General features: G+C 38.0%; 1 long non-coding RNA gene across 1 annotated transcript in view; it reads left to right on the forward strand.

Annotated features, from left to right (window-relative positions):
• The window catches only part of LOC140617920 (uncharacterized), a 268157-nt gene extending 250279 nt beyond the window's left edge, over positions 1 to 17878 (forward strand). The window contains exon 9 of the long non-coding RNA XR_012018069.1: positions 17664 to 17878. This is a non-coding gene — a long non-coding RNA (uncharacterized lncRNA). The remainder of the gene's footprint in view (positions 1 to 17663) is intronic.
• The last annotated feature ends 7605 nt before the right edge of the window (positions 17879 to 25483 follow it).

The following is a 25483-nucleotide window of genomic DNA, read 5'->3' on the forward strand; positions in this document are numbered from 1 at the left end:
TCAGGTGGTTAAGGGTCTGGCTCTGGATTTTGGCTCAGGTCATGATCTCAGGGTCATGAGATCCAGCCCCACATCAAACTCTGCACTAAGCATGGAGCCTGCTTAAGATTCTCTCTCTCTCTCTCTCTCTCTCTGTCTCTCTCTCTCCCTCTGCCCCTTCTCTCCTCATAAATAAATAAATAAATAAATAAATAAATAAATAAATAAATAAAAGATTAGCAACAATAAACATAACACAACTGTTCCTGTTATATGGAGAAACATTCTCTATGAAGGAAATTGTCATCATAGTCATCACCATTATTAAATCAAGTACTTATGGTACTTTCTTGAATCCTTCTTGGCTTCTGACTGCTTTGCCTCCCAGCCTGTTGCCTAATCAGGAACCCATCACTTCTTCAGCATCCAGGCATCCCTTCCTGTCAGCCGATGATAATATTTGGATCTTGAGATGGAATCTAATTTTGAGTTCACCCAAAAATCAGAATCTGAGCAAGGACTTGGAAGTGAGTGGTTAATTTGGAAGGTGAAGCTTGGGAGTAGGAGTAAAGCATATTGAAAAGGGAAAGGAGGAGGAGCCAACATAAGAATAGATTCTCTATGATTTTGTTGTGAGAAAAGCAGATTCATTTCTTCAGGACCTCTAAGAAGCAGAAATCATGCTTCCTAAGGGTGGCCAGCCAGGAGACAGGAGGCTGGAGCAATGTGTATCCTCTGACTCTTACCTCCTTTTGGTTGAGGGTTGCTCCTGGGTATTAGATCACATTCTCCCTCCCCATACTTGCTAGCTGTGCTTGGCCACGGGCTATGGGAATCTGAGGTCAGCTCTATGGCATAATCTAAAAACGCTAGCAGGGCACACTGTAGGTGGGATGCTCTCAGCGGGAGGGGAGCTGGAAATGGCCACCACAATTGCAGCTGCAACCAAGTGTGAGCCAAAGAGAGATGACGGGAACACCAGCACAAGGTCGGAGGATTTGCAGATGGGAGCCTGCTATCATGACTCCACCCCATGATGAGCCCTCACTGCCCTCACGGCCTTCATTGCTAGTGCATTTCCATCAACATCAGGAACGCATCCAGGAAAACAATAGCAACGCTTGACCCATCAAAGAGGAAGCATAATCTCATCAGTAAGCTTCAGTTTATTTCACAATTTATCCAAACAGTATTTGTTTTTATGCAAGTCTTTCTTCAAACATCTTACGAGATGCTTCACCTGTTTAATGTTACAAGTCCTAGTACCTATTTGCTCTTATCTTTGAACAGGTGCCTTTAACATTTTCTATGAAGCAAATTGTCATCATCGTCATCACCATACAAAGAACCTTGGCCATCAGGTCTTTCACACAAGCATTGAAAAAAAAAATGGAGAAAAAAAAAGCCTAGAGCTGTATTTATTGTAGTGATTCGTGCTTAAGGATTCAGCATGATTTTCTTTTTGGTCTATTAGCAACAGTGGCAACAAAAAACAATTATATCTTGGTACATCCTTCATCAAGAGAGCCAGTTAAAGATACTGTGTATTTGTTTCTTTATGTTTGGATAAGATGATTTTGAGTACAGGCATCACTGACATAGAAAGAAGACCCTGCTCAGCCATTCTGCATGCACAAGTAACCTCATAGTTTGAAGATTTGGTTCAGACTAGTCATTAGATCTGTAAAAGAAGAAAGAAAAAGAGAAGCAAAATTGGTTAAATTGGCAATCCTGAACACATATCTTGACATCAGAACACAAAGTCCAGGCAAAGATGCCAGGACATCCAGGCTCTTACAACCTCTTCTTAGCTTGCTTGGAATGGGGCACATGTTCTTTCATAATTATTCCCAGCTCAGTCATGTAGCACTTAAGTGCTTGGAAGCCAGTAGGAGCCAAGCCGGGGTGGAAGGCTATAATATCAATCCTTTTGTCATGGTTCTTGGGAATTAGCTGATAAATACTGTAGGCAACATCCACTGATTCCAGGAGCACTGCATCTGATCTTAGAAATTCACTTACAGATTTTTTATAAACAGGTCTTAAATGATTTCTGATGTATTTCATGCTTTTCCATGAGTTTCATTTAATAAATATGCACCCATAGGTCGTCTGATAAAGGCATATGTGTTTGCGTTATCTTTTTCTTTTCCATTCGGCAAACTATTTTTACTTCAAAGCAGTTTTAACCAAAGATATATGAAAAATGTGCTTTTTAGTTGCTCTTGTGATTCAATCTGAAATAAAAATAACGATGTTGCCTTGTCCTATGTAAATATGATTTTTTTAACAAAGTGAAATACACTTAGATTCGAAAATCTGGCATTATGATTTCAACAGTTACATTATACACATGAAATCTCTGGTGATGTTGATGGAAAGGAAAAGTACGAAGAGAAGAGGTTGAGGAAAACTGGATATGAAATCCTGAAATGATGCATGATCTTGTAGACAAGAACTCGATATGCCAGTGTGCAAATGGAGAATAGTTAGTTCTGATTAACATGTTGACAAGATGTCATCTATATATATTCCCCGGCTGCGACCGACAGGTCATTTACTGGGGTTATATTGGAATTGTTCAAATGAAGAATCAGAGTCAACTAAGGCATTTTAACACATTTCATGTAAGCAATATTTTCCAGAAAGCATTACTAAAAGAACACAGCATCAAAAGAGGGCTTTGCACACAGGTGCTTCATAAAAGAATAAGGCTGGTTGTATAAAAATAACCTCAGATATATGAATTGATGTGTGTGTGTGGAAATGAGAATTACAACTCTGGCTCACAGCCACCTGTTTAAAAATATTTTAAATACAAAAAATATATATATAAATGAACTGGGAAGGATATATGTCATGACATTGTTCAAGTTTCAAGATGCAAGTCTGAGCTCCTAACACAATTTCTCACTCTCGCTAAAGGCTTAGAGATTATGGAAAAGTTATATTTCAAAAGAGCCAAGAGAACCTTTGAAAGCAATGTGTTTCCATATTTATTATGTTATCCACTATGTTTTTCTATGTGCTTAAAATATCATATTAGAATTACAGAAGGAAGAAAAGAAAATGAAGATTTTGCTTGTTTCAGCAAGGAAACAATGAACCTTTCTGATTTTCAGGCTTCTGTGGGGATTCACTGTGACCTCAATACTCATTAACCTCCCTGACCATTGTGCCATGTCTCATGAACTGTCTGAGAAACATACCTGTATTCCAACAAATCTCCCTGGATAATAACCCATCGTTCTCCTTATCCTCAGCAGGTGGCTCCACATGCAGTTTTCCATGTTCTGACCCTGCTGTCCCACAGTAAAATGCTCAGAGTGCCTGATGTTCAGCCCCCGCTTATGAAAACATCCTACAAGGTTGCTTTCAAAGTACAAGGTTGCTATCATCACAGAAATCTACAGATCACGACAACTGAAAAAAAAACACTTCCAAATAAGCAACCAGTTTTGTGAATGACTATGTTGAAGCCACATTTTGACCATGATTAGTGTTACTCTGGAAAGCACTGAATGTCATTGGGGTTGAGCCTCCCCCAAATGGCTCTTAGTTTCCCAACCCCTCATGGTCAGCACATTGGTATAGATAATTCTTTGTTGTGGGGACTATCTTGTGCGTTATAAGATGGTTAGTAGCATCCTTGGCCTCTACCCAATAGATTCCAGTAGCATCCTGCCAGTCATGAAAACCAAAAATATCTCCAGATGTTGCCAAATGTCCCCTGGGAGGCAACACAGTTTCCCTCAGTTGAGATCCATAGGTTCACGCACAAAAGAGTTTAATTTGTGAAATTATGTACCTAAAAAATTTTCCAAGGTATGTAAAACTAGGCTGAAGGAAGCTTCTGAGTCTTAGGACAGCACAGAAACTGGCTCTTATGGTCAGGAGTGGGATATCAGGAAGACACTGACCTCCCTCTTCTATAATTTGGGGCTAAGGAACCCATTGCCATAATTTCTGCATCCAAGACCACCCTGTCTCCATCACATCCTTTGTCAACCCAAAAGATAACCCTCTCCTTAAACACCTGCAAATGTAGAGACTGGGCATGGTGCTTCTTGATCTCTGGTCCAATCACAAGGCAACACACAGAGTTGCCATCTGACACAACCACTCATCCTACAGCAGATCTACAGGCAGAGGTCACATCCCAGGAAGCAGCATATGCCCCCCACACTACAGAATTGCATCTCTACCAAAGAAAGATGGCACTGACTAAGCCAATCAATATAAAACTTCACTCATGACATATTTTTCATTCTATTATTCAAACTAAATGTTCAACAGTTGATAGGCATTTTATCCTCAGAGCACACCTTCTAATTCAGACTAACCACATGTTAAATGCTCACTAGACACACAAGGCTAGTACCTAGCATCTCAGACAACACAGACATAAATAACTGGGTTATGATTCCTGAAAGAAAGGCTTCATCTGCTAAAAAATAGTAATATAATAAGGGTAGCAGTAATAATAACTAAAGCTAACACTGATATGGTGCTGTTCTGTTCTAAACACTTCATGGGTCTGAGTTCATTTACTCTTTACAAGTATGTCACGAAGACAGCAGCATTACTACCAGTTGAAGAACGAACATCAGGCAAGGGAAAGTTTGGGATATGTTCGCGGCCACCATGACACTAAAATCTCAGAACATACTAAAAAACCCAGGAAGATGGAAGAGAGAGGGAAACTAAATGCACTAATTGCCTCATTTTCTTACAAAAAGAACCCACGAATATTATTTTATTCTGAGTTGTTGAGACATGTAGGATTAAAATATGCTAATTAAAGAAATAAAAGCAGCATTAAGATAGTCCCAAAATGCTGGAGGGGATACATGTGGGGAAATATTGATATTAGAGTCTACTATAGAAAGAAAAGGGAGCAGCAAGGAGACCCACCAAGCCTAAACTAATGACAGAAATAAATACAATGAACGTCTCAACCATAATAAGTTGAATTACATATTAATTAAGAAGACTTTTAGAGTTAGTCAAAAAATAAAAATGCACCATACTGCAAGATATATCCTAAAACAGACTTAAGTTGTTTTAAAATGAAAGTATGGGCAAAAATATGCCTGAAACTTTATAAACAGAAACAAAAGAACAGTCACATCATCAAGCCTCATGTTACTGACTGTAGTTTAAAGAAGAAAGCACTAAGTAAGGGGGAAAATCCATTTACAGTGGTGATTTAAAACAGAAACTAACCATATATGCTAAATTAGGGAGCCCTGAAATATAAAAAACCGTGTTCTCTGAATTTCAATAATTCATATTCTAGTTTCATAAGGTTTTGCTATGTCTTCATAAAATGTATAATTTGCTTCATATAATTTTTAATTAAATTCTTTAAAATTAAAAAAATATGGTTTAGACAGACATTCTGTATCACTATCAAAAATACAGAACCAATTCTTCCTGCTATAAATAAAAGGTTACTACTAAACAAGAAACCATATTAGTAAATTTCCTCAGGTGTTAATTGTCACTGAAGATATAATAGGAAACAGCTTGCTCAAACTGCATCTTAACAGGGTTTTGGAAAGACACGATTAAAAAGCTGTAGGCCACTGGGGACAAGTTTAAAGAAGTCAGCAAGGAATAGCACCAGCCGGGAGCACTTACCAGCCCTTGTCTGGAAGGAGCAAAGGAATGGAGTGATGACCACATACAGATTGGGCAATTATAAGGAAAGGGCCAGAGATGGGAGCTGCATTGAAGAAGGAATGGAGCCAACCCAAAGCAATCCAATGGAGCAAAATCCAGGGAAGTAAAAATCCTTACTCCACAGTGCCCCAATATCTTGCCTTTGCCCTGTTGGTGGGATCCAACAGAAAACTAGAGGACCACGAAGTCTCACTATTTAGAACAGGATCACTTCCTGGGGCAGAGATCAGAGGGAGGAAGGATGGAGAAGAAAGGCATGAAGGCAAACGGAAGACTCAGAACAACTCCATATTCTGCCTAAAGTCTTTTCTTAAAATTTTATTTCAATTCAGTTAATTAATATATAATGTATTACTGGTTTCCAAGGTAGAGGCCAGTGATTATAATCAGTCTTCTATAACACCCAGTGCTCATGACATCATGTGCCCTCCTTAATGTCTATCACCCAATTACTTGAGTTGCTCTTCACTAATACCACATGGAATTAGCAGAGTTAGTGAAGTGATATAAATATGCTAAAACCACTGAATTGAGATCTTCTTCTATCATAATTCAAGTTTGAAGATAATTGGAAAAGAAAGAATGTCCTTGCCATGTTATCCAACGTTATTGATTCTAGGCCCATGTACCACTTAAATCATCTTATCATCACCTTTATAAGGACCCCACACTCTGGAATATGTAACAAAACCCTCCAGATATAGAAAGAATCCCAAAATTATATAAATATACTAGTCATTAGCATCATCATAATATCCCATCCTTGACCACTCACAAAGTTATAAAGCAAAAGTTTAAATATAGAGTAATCTGAGTGGCATAGTCCATAAATATAGAATATAAATATTCCTGCAGAAAGATAAGAATGTAGCTTCTTCATAAGGATGCATAGGTTATCTACAAAGACTTGCTATAAGTTAGATTTGAAGTAAATTCAAAATCCCGAAGAACAGAATACATGTATAGTCACTCATAGTTCTCATCAGAAATGCAATACATTCAGAAACACATAACAGATGAAGAAACCAAATCTCTCAACCAGTGATAATATAAAAGAAAATGTTTTCTTACTTATTTTTAAAAATATTTATTTATTTATTTATTTATTTATTTATTTATGAGAGAGCACATGCATGAGTGGTGGGGAAGGGGTAGAGAGAGAGAGAAAGAATCTTGAGCAGACTGCAAGCTGCTTGTGAGTGGAGCCCGACCCGGGGTTTGATCCCAGGACCCTGAGATCATGACCTAAGCCAAAATCAAGAGTTAGATGCTTAACTGACTGAGCCACTCAGGCATGCTGAAAATATCTTCTTTTAAATATTGAATAACACTTAGGCCACCTAGATAATCAGAGGTACAATCACCAAATCATTAGATCACAACAATACTAAAAGCTCTGTCTATGAAGTGTGGTATGATGCCAAAAATTTGCTAAGAAGAAAAGGAGAACTATGAACATTTTCCTTACCCAAAAAACGGAAAGAAAAAATGTGAGAGCAGTGTGTTCAACATAAAAATATAAGAAACAGAACTCAAAGAAAAGGCTAAGGAAAGCAGAACAATAAATTATGAAATATAAAACAAATCTATTTGGAGGAAAGTAGAAAAAATTAGAAATGATAAGCGCCTGAAATAATTGAAAAGAGAAAAATGGAGCTAATATATACAAAAGCATACATTCAAGTCCTGGAAAATAGAAAAAGTAGAATTGATAAATACATAAAATAATTAGTTCTTCTGAATAAAAATAAATAAAGCACCTTATAAATAAAAAAGACTACATTAAAATAGAAATTTAAGGATGTGAAAAGTGGAACTGATTCAAAGGATTCTAAAAGAATATTTGCTCAAAAATATGCTAACAAATTTGAGGATGTGAATAGACCATTTTCTATAAATATAAAAGTGCTGTACTTCAAATTGACTCAAGAAAAGATAGAATACTTGAATAGACCCAAAACCAAGGAAGAAATTGAGAAAGTTGTCAGAGATCTACTTCTCAATAAAGTTCCAGACAATTTCATGCATGAATTCATTCAAACCTTCAAGAAACAGATAATTCATGAGCTTTTTAAATTGTCCTAAAGCATAAAGTTAGAATTAATGTTTCCTAATTCTTTTTGCAAAATCACCATGGCATAAAATACCTAAGCTTGACAGGGATAGCACTGAAAACAGAACCCTATAAACCAAACTCATGAATATTGATTCAAAAATCACAAAGTATCAGGAAATAGAATCCACACTACATTTCGAAAATAATGCACTGAACTAAGTGGGTTTTAGTTCAGATATTCAATAATAATCCAATATTAGAAAAAATATCATTTTAATTCCACATATAAACAGACAAAAAAGAAGGTAATAAAATAATATGATTCTATCAATAAGTGCTAAAAGCTTATCTGATAGAATTCAGCAGCCAATCCCATATTTATGAATATAAAAATATTTTATTTTTTTAAAGATTTTATTTATTCATTCACGAGAAACAGAGAGAGGGTCAGAGACACAGGCAGAGGGAGAAGTAGGCTCCCAGCAGGGAGCCCGATGTGGGACTTGATCCCAGGACCCTGGGATCACGCCCTGAGTAGAAGGCAGGTGCTCAATCACTGAGCCACCCAGGTGTCCCCATATAAAAATATTTTATAAAGTAAATATAGCTGCTAAAGCTTGAACATAATACAAATAAATACAATTCTTGATTAATTAATAAATGAATGAATCATGATGATTTGTTTTAATAGCAATAACCTTTGATTTGTTAGACGAGAGCCATTCCTGGAAGGAATATTAGAACCCCAAGTAGGAAAGTGTGGACTTCAGAATTTGACAAACACAAGTGAGACTAGAAATTAACAAGGTGATCATGACCGATTATGTAATCTGCCCAAGTCTGGTGTTTTTTTAAAAGTCACATGAGGGCAAGAAATCACATCTTGCAAGATGACTTTTAGGATTATAAATAACATACACAGAACACTTAGTACACAGTAGGTGTCCAGTAACTGCTCCTTTCAGTGTGCTTTTTTGCTACCTATGGTACTAATAATTTGCACAATCTATATTTGCATCTGAGTTTACACAGGGAATATTTTCCTCACAGACCTCCACCTCCTCCACCTCCTCTTAGGGAGAAAATGTAGCAGATTATAATATTTCCCCATTATAAAATAATTCTTGCTTGTTTAGAAAGAGTGGAGAAAGATGAAAATACACAATTTCTCATCATTCTCCTTCATGGGCATCATGACATTTTGACGCATCGACTTCAATGCTTGGGATCACACTTGGAATTGTACCCTTTACATAAATGTTTAAAGCAGAACTTTACAGTCTTCAAAGGAAAAGTACTTAATTTGAAAACGCCATCTCACATGCAGTTATACAGTTACCCACCCATTTCCCAACATCAAAACTGGCTGTGTCTTTGATCAAAAGTCCAACACTATTTGGGGCACCTGGGTGGGGTCATGATCCCCGCTTCTCCCTCTCCCTCTCCCCGTGCTTGTGCTCTCTCGCTGGCTCTCTGTGTCAGATAAATGAATAAATACAATTTTTTAAAATGTCAAACACTGTATACTACAATCTGTCAATATTTATAAACCCAGATGATTGGTCAGTTGTGGAAATAGTTTGGGACATTTTGGCTGTATCAGTGAAATCTCTCCCCACCATGTCCACAAACGGATCAGTTGTAAGTGGGCACCTCTTACCGGTAGCTCAGTCACAAACACTTCAAGTGGGAAGGACCTCGGATGTAAGGGCCAGAACAGAATCCTGTCAGGTGCCATGGCGCGGGGTGGGGGGGGGGGGGGAAGCTTCCTTATTTATAGATCTAACAGAAATTGAAGTGAAAGTTGGACAATTTTCCAGTTAATTTCATCAATGGAGACAACTCAGCTGTGCATTTGAGTTCCTGGGTGGCAAAGAACACAAATGAATCACTGTGTTTCCTTGAACCTCCAGTTGTCTAGTGGAACTGTCCACACTGATGAGATTAACCACGTAATTGCCAGCATGCCAATTTCCACTGGGCTGTGGAAAACCCCAGTACACCAATAATACCTGGATGCTTTTGCCTGTTCAAACTTTTCACGTTGCAATTAAACACAAGATTATTGCCTAAAAAGCCCATTATTGTCCTTGTGTAGCTGCCTAATTTCCTTCCATTATTATGTTCTTAGAGCTGCTGCAAGCCACTTTTTCCAAGCTAATTTGGGAAACACGTTTTACAAAGAGCAGGTAATTTTAAAAGCATCATTCTAATGTTGGTCTTTCATTATTTCTCTAATAAACAACATAATTGGTAGGGGCTGAGGCCACCTACAGATCAATCGTTAGACAAGCCTTGTATATTCAAGTTATAAAACTTCTTCCTGAGCCCAATCACGTTATCTTATAGGAAAATGTTGAGAAAGATTAGCGTTAAAAGATTTTTTCCCTGCCCCCCACCTTACCACCCCAACTCCTATAAAACATCATTTATCAGTCTATGTCCTGGAGAATCAGAGATAATTGCAAGAGCTCTAAGAAATCAAGGGAAGAATCTGTCACATCCTATTTTCATCAACCTTGTTTTGAAAGCTTTTGGTGTGTAACTTCTTTTATTAAGTGACTTTATGCATATGCTCCCTACAAAAGAATAATAAGATGCATATATGCTGTCCGCTGTATGTAGGAGTGTCATTTGGAGAATCAACCTCAATTAAATGTAATTACATTCCCCTTCAACTAGAAAAGCGTGAAAAGGGTCCATAAACTTTATTTTAATTGTAAGTCAATTACATTGTCAAAGCACAGAAAAAGAAATATTAAATGAGTGTGACAGAGACATCCTACGTGTGCCATGGACTCCTATACAAAGAAAGTTACTACTAGTGGATTGATTTTTAAGTCCACATTCAAACCATTTTGCAAAATATTGTCCCTACTGAACTAACCCCATTGTTTCCAACAAAGACACAATCTAATGTTGAAAGATACCCTTGTTGGGTAGAATGCATGATGACATGTTCATGCAAACCAGTCATCCAAGGGAAAAGACATGGACTCACTTTTCTTCTTTAAGACAAAAAAAAGAAGACTTTTATTTCTATGATGTGTGCCATATTCACAAGAAAAAATGTAAAATCCATTTTGTTTATAGAGTCATCAACAAGTATATGAAAAATAATTAGTTGATAGCTAATTCCACCATGATCACAAAAAGAAGCCATTTCATAAAGACATTATTTAAATATACTTTTGACTTGATATTTCAGTTTTAAAAATAAATGAATATATCTGATGATGAGTTCATGTCCAAAATATATAAAGAATGCATACAACTCAACACCAAAAATATAAATAATCCAATTCAAAAGTGGGCAGATGTGAATAGACATATTTGCAAAGACGATAGATAACCAAGAGACACATGAAAAAATGCTTAATGCCACTAATCATCAGGGAAATGCAAATTAAAACCACAATAAGATATCACTTTTTACCTGTCAGAATGGCTAAAGTTAAAAAAAAAGAAAGAAACAAGTGTTGGTGAGTACTGGAGAAAAAGAAAAGCTTGTGCACTGTTGGTGGTAATGCAAACTGGTGCAGCCACTGGAAAACACTATGAAGTTTCCTCAGAAAAATCAAAAATAGAATTATCATATGATCCAGTAATTCCACTATTTGGTATTCACCCAAAGAAGATGAAAATACTAATTTGAAAAGATGAGCACCCCTATGCTTGTTGCACATTGTTTACAATAACCAAGATATGGAAACAACCCAAGTTGCTTATCTATAGATGAATGGATAAAGAAGATGTGCTGTGTGTATGCAATGAAATATTACTCAGCCATAAAGAAGAATGAGAGCTTGCCATTTGCAACAACATGGATGGATCTAGAGGCTATAATGCTAAGTGAGGTAAATCAGAGAAAGACAAATACTATATGATTTCACTCATATGTGGAATTTAAGAAACAAAACAAAGAAGAAAGAGACAAACAAAAAAACTAGACTCTTAAATACAGGGAACAAACTGGTAGTTGCCAGAGGAGAAGTAGGTGGGTCAATGGGCAAAATAGATAAAGAAGATTAAGAGTACACTTAATCTTGGTGAGCACTGAGAAATGTATAGAATTGTTGGGAAAAAAATAAATGAAAATTTCTCCATAAACAGAATGAAAGGAAGAACTCTAGACATGGATTATCTTGAACTCAGAAAACCAACCAGATCTGTAATTGTGGCCAAATATAAGTCATGATTTTTATGTACATTAAAAAAAATTTTTTTTGTATGTTTCTGGGATAGAGCCCCATAAAATAATCTGAGAGGAATGTGATAGTGTGGTTGTCCAGGCCCTCCTGCAGCTAAGGGTGGAGTCAACTCCACCAGATGTACCTGGGCAGAGAGTCAGCTCTGCAGCTGACTGGGCAGCTGATGTCCTCAAGAAAAATTGCACATTCTTAATAGAAGAAGAGTGAGTGGATACGGGATGGCATGAACAACAGACTTCCACTACCACAGATTCTTCTAGATTGTTCCCTCAATTAAAAATATTAATGGAGATTTCAGTTCCTGAGCTGTATTATTTCTCTCTCCAAGGAACTTTAGTGGAATTGGTCCATATTATAAGAGATTAAATGAAACAGCCTTGTAGAAATAGCCCTCATGTGTTTTGTGAAGCTATTGTTAGGGCATTCTTTTTTTTCTTTTTTTTTTTTTTCAGCATTTCCCACACTTCCCTTTGATTTTTAGATCCATATGAGAACTTCTATCTGTTCTTAGCCTCAAGAATAGTTATGATTCTTCTGAGAAGTATGCTCAATTATATCTTCTGGAAACTGTGACTTGTGTAACTAATTACGTTTCCCTAATGTTGCCTTATTTTTACCTCTGAGAGAATACCAGGCCCTACCGTTAGCAAACAGAAAAAAAAAAACAGGAGCCAAGCAAGGGATGGAAGCTACAAAAGGACATAGGGGCCTCTTCTAAAAGAGCAGGTACTTTTAGGTCCAGCCATTTAGCACCACAGGTGGAAAAGTGAAACCAACATGGCCAGATCTTTCAAGGAAAACCAGAACTCTATCCTAAGCCCACATTGCCTTCAAAGATGTAAACTTAACATTGGCGGATAATACAGAAATAATAATCTGCATTAAATTAAAGCTGTTCTTTTTTGTTTATTTTTGTTTTTATTAAAAGCATAACGGAGAAGAAACTTTTGGGGTATTAAAACAGAAAAGTGATTGGTGGAAAGGTTATGAGTTCACTCGTGGAATCAATGGAGAGTCCCCTACTGGAAAAATGGACAAGAGCCAAGGATTAGCACCACAAGCCCGCTTACAGGATGGGAAAGCCCTTGTTTTGCCACCATTGGACACTCATTGACATGCTGCTGGGCTCCACTCCCACCATCACCCTGGCACAATGGATACTGAAGACTGTCTCCGCCTTAGAAACAAATCCCAGATGTACCCTGCCTCTTTCAGAAGCATTCAGTAGGCTGAGCTGGCCATATGCTCAAGACAAAGCTGCCAGGAATTGATGAGCAAGAACACATATCTGAGCTTTCAACATCCATTGTTGGAGGATTTTCTAAATACTGGACAGGGGTTCACATGCTTGGCATGTGTAAGCAAAAGGGCATTTATCATATGCCCCAAGAGCAATATCCAATTAACAATTTCTTGAAATGATAGCAAAAAGAACACCCTATTTTACATTAAGCATCATTTTGAACCATCCAGTTCACTGTTCTTTTAATAAAAAAGAAATAAGATCAGTTTTATCTTTGGGATTACTAGTTATTATCCATTAGTGTTAAGGTTCTACCTTTGAAAATTATACAGGGTTGTAAAATAACAAGATGCTCCTTGTCTGGGCAATTAAACAAAAATGTAATGATCTCTCTGAGGGAGATAAAAAAAAAAAATACCAGATGACTCAGCAAAAGCTTTCCAGCCACCTTTAGAAAGAGCCAACTCTGTGCCCTTAGTGATAGCCTCCGGTCAGTATCCAAAACCAGTGGCTCAACTTTATTAGATTAGAACCAACTGAGAAGATTCAAAGGGCCTGAAATTGCTAATACCCAGGCCATGGCCAGGGACTCAAATGTAACTTGTCTGGAATGAGGCCCAGCACCAATAGCTATCAAATGTTCCCAGGTGTTTTCAGGACCAAGAACCATTGCATTGACTTGAGCCCAAGAAGAAGGAATCCTACCATAAATAAAGACAACGAGGGAAAAGAGGTTTCTTTTCAGAGGGTCACAAGATCTCATGTTTTCAGAAACATTCCGTCTACTGGTATGAAATTAAAAGTCTTTATTCTAGTGAAGAATGAAATGACAAGTTTGTATCAATTCCAGAGAGTCCTGAGGGGCCGCTGGGTGCTGATGTGAACATAATAATTATACTTGTGAGGCTGGAGTGAAGCCAAGCAGGAGAAAGTACAGTGACTGATCCCAAGGCTACCGGTCCCGGAAGAGCAGTTTTGAACAAGTAGACCACACATTTGCCATCCCTAAATTAAAGCATTCTTTACAAATGGGCCCACCTTATCCAAGGGGCAGGATCTCTGATGAACATCTAACTTGGCAGAGAATGAAATTCTGCAAGAACAAGGCAAGATACAGGTAGACTTCTCAAGAGAAAGCCAAGCCAGAAAAGAACTAAAGCAAGTGTTCCTTTAAGTGTGGCCCTATAGACTCTCGGAGGTCTTCTTTTTAGGAAGTCCTTGACATTGATATTATGTTCAGAGTAACATTAACACGCTATTTGCTTTTTTCATTTCGTTGGCATCTGCAGAGATGATGCAGAAGCAATGAATCAGTGCAGTGGCAGGATAGCAAGGCTCTGGGATCAAACTGGACTAGTGGTCACTGTGCTCTTCCCCTCCATAAACTCACAGTTAAAAAAAAGAAAGAAAATAAAGTATGTGTATATATATATATGTATAAAAATATGTTTACACACACATATAAAGTATACACACACATAAAGTACAAAGGTATGTGTATATATATATCCAGTTTCACTCAAAAGTCCCTGATGCAGTAACTAGTAAATATTATTCATTTTATTAAATCTGAACCCTTAAGTATATTATTGTTGAATATGCTGCATGATGGAATGGGATGTTTCCATAAAGCACCACCGTCATACACCCAAAGTATATGGTAGTTATCATGCCTTGAGCAACCTGCTGTCCCCTTGCAAGTGGAACTAGTCCCTTTTACCTGGAATATCATTTTTAATTATATGATAGATGAACCCTGGTTATTCATACTTGTATGTTTGCAGATACATTTTTGAAAATCAATGGCATTGTCACTTTAAGAAAAACAACACTAGTAGTTGCCATTGATAAAATCTGAGCTTTCAAAGTGAGAATTAGAATTTTGAAAATTTGTGTATGCTGCTATGAACTTGCCAGCTTCCCAATACAGAAAAGATATTTCTTTTTGTTTTTTAAGACTTATTTATTTGAGAGAAAGAGCACACATGCATGCATGCACTAGCAGTGATAGGGTGGGGATGAGGGAGGAAGGGCAAGGAGAGAGAGAGAGAGAGAGAGAGAGAATCCTCACGCAGACTCCCACTGAGAGCAGAGCCAGACACAGGGCTTGGTTCCAGGACCCTGAGATCATGACTTGGGCTGAAATCAAAAGTCAGCCACTTAACCTGCTGAGCCACCCAGCACCCCCAGGAAAGATATTACTAATGAGATTTGTGATAATGTCAATGAAAGTGGGTCTTTGATATTGTAGAATGAATTGGGTAAATATTTGGAAGATCTGCAGAACCCAATGAACCACTTGTTTCCAAATTACCAATGCAAGATGCTGCATATAGAAAAAAAAAGAGCCATTCAGAGTGAAAGAGTAATGGATTTTTATGATCATAAAGTACAAAACAAAACAAAACAAAAATCACATTGATATAATTTCGGATTCTACATTGCAACTAACCTTAAAAAAAACACCTCTTGGCAAGTTTTGGTGTAGTATCAAAGAAAACTGATGATCTAAAAAGGCTCTTAAAATTTTCTTTTCAAAAAAAAAAAAATTCTCTTCCAATCACCTATCTGTGCGAGGCCACTTTTTGTTTCCATACTTCAACCAAACATTATTTTATCTCTGATTAAATTTGGAAATAGATGAGAATCCAAGTGGATCCCATTAAGTCAGCCATTAAAGAGATTTATAAGTATAAATTGTCCTTTTTCTTACCAATTTTTTTTGTTTTTGACAATATAGTTATTTCATAAAAATATTTATGGTCTTATATAGTGGGTGTCATATTGTTTTAAATGAAAGGTAAACATTTTAAAACGTCTTAGTTTTAATTTCTAGAACAATAAACGTTGACGGGTGAAATCAACCTAAACACAGCCACTCCAGTGTCTCTAAGAATTTTTAATGATGTAAAAGGAAACTGAGGCTAAAATGTTTGCCACTAAACTAGAATATCAGAGGCTGCATAGAATAGCAGCTCCCAGTGAGATGTCACAGCCTTTTTCAAAGACAGCTAAGAAGATGAATAAAGGGAAAAATGGAGGATACTAACTAAAGGCAAATTGACTTGCGCCATTATTTTACCAGAAGAGCCCTAATACAGTGAGGATGTGTGTGTGCCTTTGTGTGTGTGTGTTTACGCACTCCTTTATACCTTCACCCATCTATCAACCATCTGTCATCTGTCTACCTATCTATCCATATCTCTCCATATATCTATCTCCAAGAGTAAGGGCCTCCTTAAATTTATTTTATTTTATTTATTTATTTATTTATTTATTTATTTATTTATTTATTTTATTTATGATAGTCACACAGAGAGAGAGAGAGAGAGAGAGAAAGAGAGAGAGAGAGAGAGAGAGGCAGAGACACAGGCAGAGGGAGAAGCAGGCTCCATGCACCGGGAGCCCGACGTGGGATTCGATCCCGGGTCTCCAGGATTGTGCCCTGGGCCAAAGGCAGGCACTAAACCACTGTGCCACCCAGGGATCCCGCCTCCTTAAATGTTATACCCTAGGCACCTCTCTTACCATATCCTGTTTCCTTCAGGGCACTTAATCATGATCTAAAATTACCTTGGTTATTTATTTATTTTCTCTACCTCCAATTATTAGGTTTCAGTTGTCACTTATGGGAGATTGCTTGCAAAAATCTCCCCAGTTATTCCCTTTCCTCTGCTCATGTCCCTTGCAATATGGCTTTGAACCTCCTCCCAAAAAGGCTACAGTCCATTCCCTGGCCTTTGAATTACTTTAGGCAATAGAAGGCAGAGGAATGATGGTGGACTAGTTCCGTATATAGGCTCAAGGACTTTCTATTCTCTCTTTTGGAACTCTGGCTTTACCAGGAGAATAAGCACTGGCTAAGTGGAGGATGAAAGGCCAAAGAGAGCCCCCATCATCTGAAGCGAGGCCACAGTAGACCAGCCAACAGCCAGCCAACCCCCAAACACATGAGAGAACCCAGCCAGGGTTAGCTGAGCCACCTATCCTATTTATGGCTGGCTGAAGGTGTGTGAAGGAGCACAGGCAAAAGCAGCAAGCAACCCGGATGCTCTGTAGGCTCACGGGGAATCATAAATGCTTAGTATTTTAGACAGCTTTTTTGTTGTTGAGGATGATGATTCACAGCATTATTGTGGCGATAAATAATAGATTTCCCACTCTCTTCCAAGAACCTAGAGTGGTACTTGGTTGGTACATAGGAAAATATTTTGATAAATCAGAAAAGTTGGTAGATGTTTGAAAGAATGAAGAAATGAATGTGGGAAAAAAAAAACCCACCTGCTTTCTACTCTAGCCCAATTACATTTTCCCAACTTGGTCTAGCACTAGCCTAAACAATATAATAAGTTTGCTCATGCAATTAATTCAGTTCTTCTGGGCATCCACACCAATTACTGGAAAAGACAAAAACCAACATTAGAATAGACATTGCTACTAAATAAAAGGTATTCAAATATTTATATCTACTCTCTCTCTCTCTCTACAGAGTCTATAAATACAACAGCCCAGACAAGCTTTATTGGTGTTAGCTGAAGCAGATTGCAGCTCAGAGACAATCGTTGTTTTCCTCTTCCTTTGAGCCACGGCTCACTCATACAGAATGAAGATTCCCTGTTTTGTTTCTGCCTAATCATTTATTGTAATGCCGAAGGGGAGAAAATAAATCTGGGAAACTTTGACCAAAATCAGTTTCGTTTTCCCATTATCACAGCAGGAGAGGAAAACATGGGATTTTCATTTCTAAGGATAATCTTGCTTAAAGTGAGTAACTAGCTAAGTCTAAATAATATGAGGAACATCTGAAATGTTTTTATTTATTTATTTTTGAAATGTTTTTAAATGGATGCTGGGCTGTACTGGTCTCTGCCTTCAGATCATGAAGCCCGTTTGTTGCCAGGTTCCATTTTTCTCTCAGCAGCTGTAAAGGCACCAAACACTCTGCAAATTGGAGACGCTGTTGATTGATGTAGAGACTCCCTGGCTTAGAACTTCTGCAAATGAAGTTATTGCCTAAAGATCCCTGGTATTTAAAAATAAATAAATAAAATTAATATTGGCTTTGGGTGCAATTATTGTTTTAATTAATTGCCCATGCATAACATCCTATCCATTAATTTGATTAAAATATTGGGCTTTTAAACATAATTGAATATTTGATACTGAAATGAGTAGGTCAGGAATGGTTTTCTTCCTTGCTTCCTCCCTCTCCCTTCCTCTCTCCTGTTAGCCCTTTTTCCATGAATCTCCTTCCTTCTCCTCTCCCATGTTCTGTCCCCTTCCTTCCTTGTCTCTCTGGTTTTCTCTTTCCTCCTCTTCAGCTGATGCCCTGTCTTTCAGCAACCACTTGGTGAGAGCAGAGATGAGAAAGGATGCTACTTTCCCCAGAGCCCTCACTGGGGTAACAGGCAGCATGGGCACAGCTTATCCAGCTTATTCTTTTTCTTGAGCTGACTGTAATAGATCACAACCAGAAAATCTGGTGTTCGTGGCCAAGAATCCAACATTTTCACTTTCTAAGTGCAAACTGAATTCCTCCCCTACATCTGAGAGGTTAGAGAAAAATTATATCATGGGCTACTTTTTCCCTTTTTAATCTTGCACATCTTAAATATTCAATATAACAATTTCGAGCTAACTAACATTAGGGATGTGTGTATGTGCATTTGATACCAGAACTCTGAAACACATTACAATTTATCTTACTTAGTTTTATGAAATTCCAACCAAACACTAGATACTGTCATTTGAGCTATTGGTAATATTTTGATTTGTGCCCATTCACATTAATCAAAACAAGTAGTTTAACTAAATTAATAAACTAGTTCAATATGACTTCAGTTCCATCAATTTTATCAGCAGATTACCTCATCTATTTTTTTGTTTAGATTTTATTTATTCATGAGAGACACAGAGAAAGGGGCAGAGACACAGGCATAGAGAGAACCAGGCTCCCTGTGGGGAGCCTGATGCAGGATTCGATCCCAGAACCCTGGGATCATGACCTGAGCCAAAGGCAGAGACGCTCAACTCCTGAACCACCCAGGCGTCCCAGATTACCTCATTTAACTGATGTTTTCATTTTTCGGTGTAACCTCAGGATTTAAAATCAGTTTGTCATTGGGAATCCAAAATTAATTTACATTTCTAGTAAGAGAATGAAAAATAGCACAAATAAGATGGTAAAATAGATTTTATGTCAAAAGAATCAAATTCAAAATAATTATAGTCACCTTGGCAACACTGCGGGTTCGATTCCAGGTCACCACAATAAAGCAAATATCACAATAAATTGAGCTGAATTAATTTTTTTGGTTTCCCTGTGCATATAAGAGTTATGTTTACACTATACTGTAGTCTATCTTTTTTTATTTATTCATGATAATTTATTCAGAGAGGGGGGTGGTGGCGGGCAGAGACACAGGCAGAGGGAGAAGCAGGCTCCATGCAGGGAACCTGATGCGGGACTCGATCCCGGGACTCCAGGATCACGCCCTGGGTCGAAGGCGGCGCTAAACCGCTGAGCCACCCGGGGATCTCCTACACTGTAGTCTATTAATTGTGCAATACCATTATGCATAAAAAACTGTACAGGCCTTAATTACTAAATACCTTATTGCTGAAAAATGCTAACCATCATCTGAGCTTTTAGCAAGTCCCAATCTTTTTGTTGGTGGAGGGTCTTGCCTCAATATTGACAGCTGCTGACCCTTCAGGATGGTAGTTACCATGTTATGTGGGTGTGGCTCATGACACCCCCAAACAGTTACAATAGTAACATTAAAGATCACAGATCACCATGACAAATATCATAATAAGGAAAAAGTTTGAAATGTTGCAAAAACTACCAAACTGTGACACAGAGACACCAAATGAGCAAATGTTGTTGGAACAATGGTGCTGATAGACTTGCTCAACACAGGATTGCCACAAATCTTCAACTTGCAAAATATAAACAAAAACTACAGTATCTGGAGGCGCCTGGGTGGCCCAGTCAGTTGAGCATCTGACTCTTGATTTCGGCTCAGGTCATGATATATGGGTCATAGCTATATGGGTCTAGCCCCACGGGTCGTAGCTATATGAGTCTAGCCCCACGGGCTCCACTCTCAGCATGGAATCTGCTTGAGATCCTCTCCCTCTGCCTTTATCCACCCTCATGGTTTTTTTTTTCTTTATCTCTCAAATAAATGAATAAAAGAAATCTTTAAAAACCACAGTATCTACAGAGCACAATAAAACAAGGTATGCCTGTATTACCTGACTAACTGGGCTTAAAAGTGACTGTGAACTTTAACCCAATACTGATGTGAATGTTGTAAAATATTTATCACTTACTTATGCAGTCCATAACGCTCATTTGCAAGAGTCTTTTGTAAGGTCATTTGAGAATACGCTTTCTAAAAATTGTAGAAATGTTCATAAATTTGATGTTTTACTATAAAAAATAAGGTACATTCCACACACACACACACACACACACACACACAAACCTGGAAAAATATCTGGGCACAAGACATCCACCACAGTGTTATTTATAAGAGTACAAATGTTGAAACCAAGTAATAGGATAATGACCTAATAAATTACAATAACACAAAACTGTTGGAATTTTGTACAGCCATTAGAAATAACAATTATGGAAGGCTATGTAGGAACACAGAACCTTCCTATAAGAAAATGCGAAGTGTTGCCTGTGTTAACACTCCGCGTATATGAGAATCATAGCTCTGTCACGGTTTATGCAATTGTGTACTTAGGGAGAAAGCATCAGGCCTTGTGCTAAGAGCAGCAGCCCAAAGTGCAGGAAAAACCACACCACACACCATCCCTGCCACCTGGGAAAGCGTCCCCAACTCCCCACTTGGGAACTGTGTGCACCTTCCCAAGATACTCACCCTTTTTCATGGTGTTTGCTTCTCACCTGCAAAATGAGGAGGAGATGAATACCTCACGCAGTGCTGTTTGAGTGTTTAATACATGAGTGCGTGTCATTTGTTTAATACTGTACCTGGTGTATTCATTGGCTAGGACAACCGTGGCACAGTACAGAGATGTATTGTTTCACAGTTCTGGAAGCCGGAAGTCACAGTTAAGGTGTTGGCAGAGTTGGCTGCTTCTGAGGACTGTGAGGGATGTGATCCATACCTTTCAACTCCAGCTTCTTGTGGTTGGCTGGCAAATCCTTGACATTCCTTGCTTGCTGGAAGCATCACCCCGATCTCTGCCTTCATCCTACAGGATGTTCTTCCTGTATGTGTCTTTGCCTCTAAACATCTGCTTTTTTTGCTTGGAGGACACCTACCTGTCACTTTGGGTTAGGCCCACCTAATGAGCTCATACTAATTTGATTACCTCTCTAAAGACCCCTCTCTCCAAATAAAGCCACATCCTGAGTGTGTGGGGTTGAGACTCCAACATATGAGTTTGGTGGTAAGGGGGTGGATTCAATTCGACCCATAACACTTGGCACATTGTCAACTTTCAATAAATATTAGCTATTATTACTATTATTATCGATATCATTATAATTAGTAGTTATATTATTCTATGATAGTGTATGTAGCAGGACCACACACACTAATCAAATAGGATGAAAGCAGTTGATTTGTTAGGATAAGATTGTAAGTGACAAAGTGGCCTTTCTGTAAATTAAAAAAAAAATTTTTTATTTATAATGTCCAACCCCATAGAGTTTGTGCTATTTAAAAGGGAGAAATTGGGATCCCTGGGTGGCGCAGCGGTTTGGCGCCTGCCTTTGGCCCAGGGCGCGATCCTGGAGACCCGGGATTGAATCCCACGTCAGGATCCCGGTGCGTGGAGCCTGCTTCTCCCTCTGCCTGTGTCTCTGCCTCTCTCTCTCTCTCTCTCTGTAACTATCATAAATAAATAAAAATTTAAAAAAAATTAAAAATATTAAAAAAAAATAAAAATAAAAGGGAGAAATTTTTGTAATGTCTCTTAAATATAGCAGTTATCATAAATGCAACTTCGCACCCTTCCCACTGATCCCTGTCCTTATAAGACTGCCTGTTCCCCCTCAAATAGCAATGTCCATGAAGAAGTCTGAGCCTCAACTGGTGAATGGCAGGCTGGCTCTTCCCCTTCATTCTGTGCTCTCCGTAGACTCTAATTGTTCTTTGAGATAGAAACCTTCTCACTTTTCCTTATGTCAGTTCCTCATATTTTATTTCAACATTTCTGCCTTGCTGGGCCAGAAAAGAAGGTATTATTTTCAAATTTCTCTCATCTCTACTGATGGCTGAGTAGTGATTTATGGCATACATATTACCACCTATAGATTCTTTACAGGAAAGAAGTCTTCAGGCCAAGTGACAAAATCTTTGACTTTCTTAGAGTTGTTCTTTGTTCTCACCATCTTTTTAAATATTTACTCTCCTTCGGGTATTTTGGCTGTTGGATTTCTGTCTTCCTAGGATGTCACAACCCTTGAATTAAAGACCCAATATTTTGTTTTCAGAATAAAGCACATTGAATTGTGTAGTTTTCAGATTAGGAAGGAATAAATGATAAAGGTAGTTAACTGCCAACTTGGAATATTTGATGAGCCAGTTTTTAAAAAATATTACTCCATAGATCATTCAGCTAAAATGGAAATGCTATCCACACTGAGAACTGTGTTACAAGGGATATTTAATTTCAAGTCATGGAAATTCCAATTAAAAATATTTTTTTCCTTACAAGGATCCTTGTGATTACATTAGGCCCACCTTGATAATCCAGAACAATTTCCCCATCTCAAGATCCTTAACCTACGGCAGCTGGGTGGCTCAGTTAGTTAAGCATCTGCCTTTGGCTCAGGTCATGATCCCAGGGTCCTGGGATAGAGCCTCACTTTGGGCTCCCTCCTCAACAGAGTCTGCCTCTGCCTCTCCCCTCTCTCACTCTCTCACATAAATTTAAAAAAAAATATTTTAAAAATTAAAGAAATAAAAATAAAAGATCATTAAACACGTTTACAAACTTATTTTTTGCCATGTAAATTCCCAATAGCCATAGATTTCCATGATTGAAACATGGACGTGTTTGGGGGGAATATTATTCTTGTTGCATGGGGAAACAATATTGTAAATGTATCCATCTCCCAAGTTTGTTCATAAGTTTAACTTCATTCCAATCAATATCCCATTGAGATATTTCTGCAGTTAATAAAATACTATGTATGAATTAGTTCTGAAAAAGAATACCAGAGGACTGGCACTATCAAATACAAAAACAGAGAAAGATTTCCCTCCCTACGAAGGACCTCATCCCACTGATGATAAACAGAAGCATCTACCAATGGAAATATGAACAAGTGAAATAAAATGGCCAATTCACAAAATTAATATATAAAAACTGTATCAGCCAGGGTCCAACCAGAGAAACAGAACCAGTAGGAGACACATAACAATGGATTTATTACAAGGAGCTGCTATAGGCAATTGTGGGGCTGGCTAGGCAGGCCCAAAACCCCTGAGCAGGTTTTTAGGAAGGGCTACAGCTTGGGCAGAAGCTGCGATCACAGGCAAAATTTCTTCTTCACCAGAGAGCCCCCACCCTGCTCCTAAGGCCCTTGACCTGATTGGATCAGGCCCACCCAGGTTCTTTAGGGTAATATATCTCTTTCACCAAATCAACTGATTCTTATCAGAGCTACAAAGTACCTTCACCACAGCACTTAGATGAGTGCTTGATGAAATAACTGAGGACTGTAGCCTAGACATTGACACATCAAAGAGACATTGCAATATTCAATCACACCAATGATCCAGGAGAGAAACATTAATTTAAAAATATATTGTTCTCACCAAATAAAGCCCAAATTGTCTTAAAATATGAAACCTCAGTGTTACTATGAAGGTAGGGCAAAAGACACAATCACTGGCAACCAGAAACTAAAGCCCTTCTTTCTGGCATTGCATCCTGTATGCACATTCCATGGGCAAAAAAAGCAGAGGATCAGTTAAATAGATTGTTATTCATCCCTGTGATGGATGGAATACCAGATCATCGTTAAACGTTGAGGACAATACTTCCTGGAAACTGTTCACAATATATCAAGTAAAAGAACAAGTGACTAAAAAGCACAGAAGTACACACATAAAATTTGAACAGTCATTCTATTTCTGGGTGATAGCACAATGGGTAAAGTTTTATTGGAGATTTTAGAAATGTATAATTTCTGCAATAAGCATGCACTGGTTTCGAAGTTAGGCATGTGATCGAGTCCAAACTCCTTCTGCTCCCCCACAACAGGCCAGTAAGTCAGGAGGAGGCAGGATGTTGGGATAAGGAAAACAATTTTATTCGGATAGCCAGAAACCAAGGAGCTGGCGGACCATTGTCCCAAAGAACCATGTCCCCAGGTACATAATTTGAGCTGCTTTTATGTTAGTGAGAGGGGGAAGCAGTAATGGGCTGGAATCAAGAGATGACTACCATCCCTAGACATCCAAGGAAGGTCTCTGTCCTTGGTCAGTTGGTCTTTGTGCACAGGAATCTGGTCATGTTCCTGTCTGCCTTAAACTAAGAGTCATTTCTGTACATCCTTCCCTACTCCTTGGGTGAGGTAAGTTTGGGTAAAAAAATAGATCTTTTGCAAATCTCAGTTGTAAGCAAAATTCCTTTGAAGATTAACAAGGCTACGTGCAAGGCTAAGCAGAAATTCCAATGCTATCTGTCACAGTGGCAAGGGAAATAGAAGCATCATGGAGTCAAACATGCTAAGTTTCTCCCTGTTATAAGCAGACTCAAGATGTGGTCTGTTATAATATTGAGGAATTAAGTAATACCAGGAGATCGAGAATCTTGAATTTATCGTATGTTTGAGGATTACCGTCCATTCAAGTATTTAATCACTCAACCATTCATTCTGCCAACAAATACATACTATTCTTTTACTTTATGATAATCACTACGGAGGGCAATGAAAATACAATGGTGAGTAAAAGAAACTTAGACCCTCATTTTATGGAATTTAGCGGGGAAAAGGGAAAATAATCAAAAAATCATACAAATACATGTATGCTTTACAATCCATGATAAGTGAATCAAAAGAAAGAGACAGTGCTATGAGTGTCCGTGGCAGGAATCCAATAGTTATATTAAAATGTTTCATTATTATCTTATCCAAATATAGATTGCTTGTTTGTGAGTCTCTCTGTGTGTGTTTCTGTGTTGTGTGTGTGTTGTATGCTGCCACCAATATCAATGTCTTGAATCACTACCTCAAAACTAGGAGAATGAAATTATAGGAAAAAATATTTTAAAATGCCTTGAAAGGCTGAAAACTCTTCAAAAGAAATA

This window comes from Canis lupus, chromosome 26 (genome assembly GCF_048164855.1).
Source record: "Canis lupus baileyi chromosome 26, mCanLup2.hap1, whole genome shotgun sequence".
NCBI lineage: Eukaryota > Metazoa > Chordata > Mammalia > Carnivora > Canidae > Canis > Canis lupus.